Source organism: Bison bison, unplaced genomic scaffold (genome assembly GCF_000754665.1).
Source record: "Bison bison bison isolate TAMUID 2011002044 unplaced genomic scaffold, Bison_UMD1.0 scf7180017864353, whole genome shotgun sequence".
NCBI lineage: Eukaryota > Metazoa > Chordata > Mammalia > Artiodactyla > Bovidae > Bison > Bison bison.
In genome coordinates, this window is record NW_011494925.1 from 4,897,775 (window position 1) to 4,905,353 (window position 7,579).

The following is a 7,579-nucleotide window of genomic DNA, read 5'->3' on the forward strand; positions in this document are numbered from 1 at the left end:
GGTGGGGGGCTGGGGGTCAGCCTGTCTTTAGGACAAGAGCGAGTTTAACCAAAGCACTTCAAACTTCCTACTTTCCAGAGGAGATATCCAGAGTCTGCCTGTTGTCCCTTCCATGTGCCTTGTGGGAGGGAAACAGGAATGTCTTAAAGATTATTGTCCAAAAAGCAGACACCAGCTCTGGAGCCTGGAAACTGTGGACCAGGAGCCAAGCAGGCCCTTAATACTGGTGTGTTCCATTCCTTCCTCTTTAGAGTTACAGGTAATTCCAGGGCAACCTATCAACCTGTAGGTCAGACTGACCCAGATCCCACACTTGGAAAACAATAGCACAGAGTATGTCTCTCCTTGTGCCAACAAGTAAGTTATAAAAGGAATTGATGTCAGCAGATCTTCGCCATGATAAGTTTTCCTATTGCCAGGGAGCAAGCTTCACGGGCTACAGATTGTGTCAAAGTTGCTTATAAACTCAAAATTTGGGGTTGCATCTGTGGTCACCTTGTGCTAGAAACATGGAAACACCAAGAAATCCAGGGAAGGATCCTTCTGGAAACTTAATGTAGGTCAAATCCATTAGCATCCAGCTTTTTTTTGTGTGTGTGCAGGTCCCTGTGTGCGTGGGGGCTCGAGGTACCAGATGCTTGGTTCTCTCATTAACCCCTGATCCCTTCTTCTTCCAAATACCGTTGAGCTTGTGCTGGAAAGGGAGACACAGCAAGTAGGAGTGATTCATTTATCATTTGACTAGACCCTTCATAAACATGAGTCATTTTCCCAAGAATAAGTCCTTGAGATGAAATTGTACAATCCATTGTCTTTCTAAATCTCTCAGGCTTCAAGGTAACAAGAAGACCTCCATGTGGGGCTTGGAACAGGTGACCAGAAAGAGCAAAGTGGGGAGGGGACCATGGACTCACTCTGGAGCTCCAGAGAATGAAACGCGGTGTTTAATAAGTCATTTTTAATTAGCTTTCATCTGCTATGGAGCCTCACTGGTGGTTATTTGTGCTGCTCTCCTGGGTTTTCCACAAGAGGTTCTGTTTTATGGCCACTGGTACCACGTCTGCTCAGAGCTATTATCAGAAAATATGGTAACTCACACACACACACAGAGACACACACAGTAAGCGACAGCAATGGCACCACAAGAGCAGCCCCTTGGGGTGACACCGGGGCAGCCCGCTTCGGATCACAGCCCCTGTGATTCATCAAAAGCAGGGCCGGTCACGTCCAAGGGCAGCACGCGTCCTTTTCTGGGGGCCAAGCTCCAGGGACTGTTTGGTTCCGACTTTCTGATTGTTAGAAAGATGCCAGGAGCAAACTTCCTGAAAAGGGTTCTCTGGGAAACATCCACTCTCAGGAGGAGGGTTCTGAGTGGCTCTACCTGGAACTGGGGTTGGCAGGCGAGCAGGGAAGGTCCCAGTGGGAACCAGGGGTGACAGCTGGACTCTGGTTCTGGAGTGCTTTCTCAGACTAAAGGAGCTCCACACAGGCCGAGCCATCAAGGGTCCAAGAGGATGGCCAAGGGGTGTTGCTCAGTCTCTCGGTCATGTTTGACTCTGCAGCCCCGTGGACTGCAGCACGCCAGGCTTCCCTGTCCTTCACCATCTCCAGAGCTTGCTCAAACTCATATCTACCGAGTCGATGATGCCATCCAACCATGTCATCCTCTGTCAGACCCTTCTCCTCCTGCCCTCAATCTTTCCCAGCATCAGGGTCTTTTCCAATGAGTCAGCTCTTTGCATCAGGTGGCCAAAGTATCGGAGCTTCAGCTTTAGCATCAGTCCTTCCAATGAATATTCAGGGTTGATTTCCTTTAGGATTGACGGGTTTGATCTCCTTGCAGTCCAAGGGACTCTCAGGAGTCTTCTCCAGCACTACAATTCGAAGGCATCTATTCTTCAGTACTCAGCCTTCTTAATCAGAAGGCTAAAGTGGATGGAAACACAGGTGGGAGGAAGTTAAAGATGAAGGGAAGATGCTGGAGCTCTGTTTCTGGGCCAGCGTGAACGCCTTCAGGAGTGCTCAGACATCCGCAGTTAGGCAGCGCTCACCACGCCGTGACTCCGCAGGGAGGCCTCAGTGGGTGCCTCTGTCTACAAATGCATGCCTGTGCAGAGCAAGTCAACCCAGCCTGGAGGAGTCTGCTCTCCGCGCCAGTCATGACGTCCATACAGCCTGGCGACACATGAAAACCGCAAATGGGACATCTCATCCCTCATTTCTGTCTTTAATCATTAGCTGCCTGCTCTTGAGTTATACTTGGGCAGGTACTCTGGCATACAGGTGTTACTCCACAGGAAACTGTTCGATGACAGCCATCAAACAGGCCCCATGTCAACCAGGAAGGATGTGCAGACTGAACACAGTTGAGTGGGCGAAGGGTTCCCCACTGGCATGTCGAGTCTCGGCTCACGTGTCACTGACAGGGGGCCTCCCGGCGACCCTGCCCCCGTGGGACTCAGGCCCACCTCTCACACTCTTTCACAGCATCCTTTGCTTCTTCTCGGCGTCCAGCACAAGTTCCAGTGAGCCTGGTTTTTGCGGCCCTCTGCGTGGGGAGATGCCTGCCTCCTCCACCGGTTGCCAAAGTCCTGAGCTGGGGACTTTCTGTCCTTTCTTCACCGCCATCTACACAACACGCGAGCACGTGGAGGGCCTGCAGGGACAGTTTCCAGATGAAGGGCCCAGGGATGCCTTGCACCAACCATTCAATCAGGAAACACTGTCTTGCCAGTCCAGCTGCTCGCCCTGAGTGACGGGATTCTGTTTTTCAAATTCAAACATTTGGTCAGCAAGTTCCTTTCAGTAGTTTATCCTCAAAATAGACTCTGTGTCATTCGCGTCTCCCCTGACCCTGGGCTCTGTGTGTCTGACTCATACCTGGGTCAACCACAGCCGCGCAGGCAGCTGCACTCAATCAGTTGTCACAGCCTCTGGGCACAGAGGTTCCAGTGAGTGATGTCGACAGCAATCCTGTCATTTACACTCAGAGTCTGACTTCTTAAAAAGTGTGATTTACTCATGTTGCTAATATCAAAACACACACAGCCTGTTTCATAGGGGTGATTTTAAATCCGATACCTGCTCTATACAGGCTCTAACCCTGAAGGCTCCCAGACCTGCCCGTTCTCAGACTCGCCTGCTGGCAGGAAGATGCGCCTTCTAACAATAGACGTCCTCTCCCGATGAAATCCAGGACCAACTTTTCCACTGACCCAGATCTTTCACACGCAGAGAAAGGGAGCGTTCACAGTTGCCGGACTGTGAGTACAGACTTGACGTTGAATAAAGGCCACACTTCTCAGCCCTGGGATTGTTTTCATTGTTTTCGAAATGTAATTTCTGGGGAAAAAAATTCTAATCCTGGCTGCAAACCATCTCCCAAACAATAACTGCTTTTAAGTACAGTTTTAAAGACTGATTTCTGAGGCTTTGTTCTCATGACAGCAATTCATTCCTATGGCAATAGTCATGGTGCCCTACCGCTCACGTTGATAAAATATGTGTATAAAATATTAAAACGAGGCAACCAGGATTGAGGCTTGAATGAGCAACAGCGATGTGATTGAAGGGCAAGTTTCAATGTTAGGGGGAAAGAAAAAGCAACCTTAGACGTCTGCCTTTTACTCCAAGGAAATTACACACTGGTGACTCTTGAGGAAGGAATACATACAAGAATGCACACCCACAGACACAGTGACAGACCCGGCTACCACTCAGCCATCCAGAGAGTGAGGGAGCAAACGAGCATCCAGACTTGACCCAATGGCTTCATGCCCTAAAATGACAAGTTTTGGTTTTTTTTCTAACTCTGTATTTTATATCGGAGTATAGCCTGGCGTGGTGTAGTCCATGGGGTCGCAAAGATTCAGACATGACTGAGTGACTGAACTGAACTGAAAGTGAAAGAAAGTGTTAGTTGCTTAGTTGTGCCCGACTCTTTGCGACCCCATGGACTGCAGCCCACCAGACTCCTCTGCCCATGGGATTTTCCAGGCAAGGATACTGGAATGGGTAGCCATTCTGTTTTCCAGGGGATCTTCCTGACCCAGAGATCGAACCTGGGTCTCCTATTGTGTAGTTTCAGGCAGACAGCAAAGGAACCCAGCCACACATATACATGTATCCATTCACCCTCAAACTCCCCTCCCATCCAGGCTGCCACATAACATTCAGCAGAGTTCCCTGTGCTATACAATAGGTCCTTGTTGGTTATCCATTTTAAATATAGCCGTATGTACCTGTCTGTCCCAAATTCTGTAACTATCCTTTCTCCCCCTCTTTCCCCACAGCAACAATGAGTTTGAAATGACGACTTTGTAGTTGGACTGTTTTCAATGTGTTAAGACTTGCAATTGGGCTTCCCAGGTGGCTCAGTGGTCAACAATTCACCTACCAATGCAGGAGACTCAGGTTTGATCCCTGGGTTAGGAAGATCCCCTGGAGAAGTGAATGGCAACCCAGTATTCTTGCCTGGGAAATCCCATAGACAGAGGAGCCTGGAGGTCTACAGTTTGTGGGGTCGCAAAAGAGTCGGACATGACTGAGCGACTGAGCATGCACACACACAAGACTTGCAATGAGTCTAAGTAGAAGAAAAAATTATTCTCCCCCCACCAAGAGTAAAACAAAACTGATAGTAATGTACTAAGTTGGACTGTAGGATGATTATGGTTCATGCACAAGCCTTTATAGCATTTGGGAAAGACTAAGGAACAGGACTGGCAACTTCAGTAATAAAATAGCCACTTATCTTTCTCAGTTAAAGTGAGTTTCTTTGGGAATAGCCAGAGGAATTGCAATTCAGGATATGGCAGACCACAGGAAAATTCAGGAAACAAGGAAGGGAAACTTGCTTTTATAGGGAAAGGGGGGGCCCTTGGGAAGAGCTGGGATGACCAAAGAGTTCACTGGAGGACCTGGGAGTCCAAAGCACAGAGCTTCCCATTGGCTGGGCTGCCGCAACGTCTGATTGACTGGGCCGTAGTCCAGTGGAGAGATGGTGTCTTCTTCCTGCTGGATGGAAAGTGGAGGCGCCTTCCTGTCGGAGATACAGGCCTGTTTCTTCCTGTTTGGAGTAATTGATGGTGATGACAGGCCTGAGAGCTCCCCCTACAGGCCTGTTCTGATCCAGCTTTTTAGCGGAGGTTCCCTTGTTAATTCCAAGGCCAGATGCAGAAAGGGAATGGTGCCTTTCAGCAGAGGGCCAGGCACTCCCAGAAATGTTCCCTTTCATTATGACTTGTCCTGTGGTTGTTGTAGCTGGAATATCAGGGAGTTTCCTGTCCGGGTACTTAATCTCCAGGCTCTGGGGAGAGTTACCTGGTGGCCAGCTCATAGACACAAGAGGGCTGAAGCTGCAGAAGCAGCTCAGTCTCCTTCAGTGCTCACCCTGCACACCTGATCTGCATTACCTTCACTCTCAATCTGTGCTACATCATTCTCTTAATTATAAACTCCTCTTGCCTGGTGGCTCAGCTGGTAAAGAATCTGCCTGAGATGCAGGGGACCCAGGTTCGATCCCTGGGTCTGGAAGATACCCAGGAGAAGGGAATGGCAACCCACTCCAGTAGTCTTGCCTGGAGAATGCCATGGACAGAGGAGCCTGGCAGGTACAGTCCACGGGTCACAAAGAGTCAGTACGACTGAGGAACTAACCCACACGTTGTGTTCTGGGTCTTTTATACTTGGCTGAAAAAGAGTTAATCAAGGCTGATATTTTCATGAAAAGCATCTATTCAAACACAGGTGTACTCTCAGAAGGTAAAAACAGTCTCTTGTTTTCATTTACAAAATTTAGAGTAAGAAGAAATATCTTTCTCAGATCCAGGTTTTCTTGCCTGGGAAAAAAACAAAGACCATACTTACTAACTAGGAAATAATCAGATGATCTTGAAGGGTGGGATCAGAAAGTGTTTGTGTGTGCCCATCTGAGTTGAGAAGGATGGTATTATCATACAGCAGCATTTCCTGCAGGATGTTAAGGCACTTTATAAATATTAATTATCTCATTTGTCCTCATCACTGTGTATGAGCCAGAGATATTATAGACGTCCGGTCACCCAACTCACTAAATATCTGAAGCCGCTATTTCCAATTCAAAATAGTGTCACCTCCCTATTATTCAGAGATGTCATTGAGCTTATGAAAGATCCCGTCCCCTCTGGTTCTTTCCATCTGTTTTACTCAACTCTATTGAATCACTAAACATCTCTATTCTGGCCTATTTCTTCCCCCTTTAACTTATATTAGTTTAGCAAAACTAGAAAATATAGATGCATAAAAATAAGGGTAAGCCACTCATAAGCTCATGATCATTAAAAAGTTCACTATCGCTAAGTTGCTTCAGTCGTGTCGACTCTGTACGACCCCATAGACGGCAGCCCACCAGGCTCCCCCGTCCCTGGGATTCTCCAGGCAAGAACACTGGAGTGGGTTGCCATTTCCTTCTCCAATGCATGAAAGTGAAAAGTGAAAGTGAAGTAGCTCAGTCGTGCCCGACACTTAGCGACCCCATGGACTGCAGCCTACCAGGATCCTCCGTGCATGGGATTTTCCAGGCAAGAGTACTGGAGTGGGGTGCCATTGCCTTCTCCGACAGTGTTACTTGTGGCTAATTGGTTATATCAGTTCTGAAGAGATATGTGTGAGATCATGAATTTGTATTCCCTTTAATACTGCTTCCTGTTTATTAATATCATTATTTTTACTATATTGTATATACTTATTTTCATGTGTTATGTACCATGAACAGCTGAATATTATTTCACTACAGGCAGACCTTGTTTTATTGCGCTTTCATGAGTATGCTTTACAGACACTGTGTTTTTATGAAATTGGAGGTTTGGGGTAACCCTGCCCTGCACAAGTCCACCGGCGCCGTGTTCCAACTGTGTTTTCTCACTCCCCATCTCTGTGTCATGCTTTACTAGTTCTCATGCTGTTGCAAACATTTCCATTACTATCATATTTGTTATGGGAATTTGGGGTGAACGAGGGAACTTTGATGCTACTGTTGTGAAAGGATTGCAGCTCACTGAAGGCTGAGATGATGTTCAGAATTTTTTAGCAAATCTTTAGTAACAAAGTATTTTTAAATTAAGGTTTCTAGAAATAATGTGATCCCACACCTCATGGACTACAGTGTAATGTAAACTTGAGTTTTATAGGCACTGGGAAACCAGAAAATCTGTGTGGCCCGCTCCATTGTGATATTTGGTTTATGGGGGTGTCGAGAACTTACCCGCAGCATCTGCCAGGTCTGCCTCTGTATGAACCTGCCATAATTAAACTAAACTCTTAAATCTAAGCGCTGAGGTTGTTTCAGCATTTTTGCTGATATAAACTGCTGCCTCCAAACCAGGCAATCAGCTTGGTCTGTATACTTCTGAACCATTCTTCATGGCCAAACAGGTATATAAAAACTGCAACCTCATATAAAGGTTTTTTTTGGTTTTGTTTCTTATATGCAAATGGCATTATACCATGAAATTCACTTTGCTCACTTAAAAAAAAAATACATCATGAAAGTTCTTGTAGAGAATTCTTGAAATAGCTGCAGAAAATGTTATATATGAAT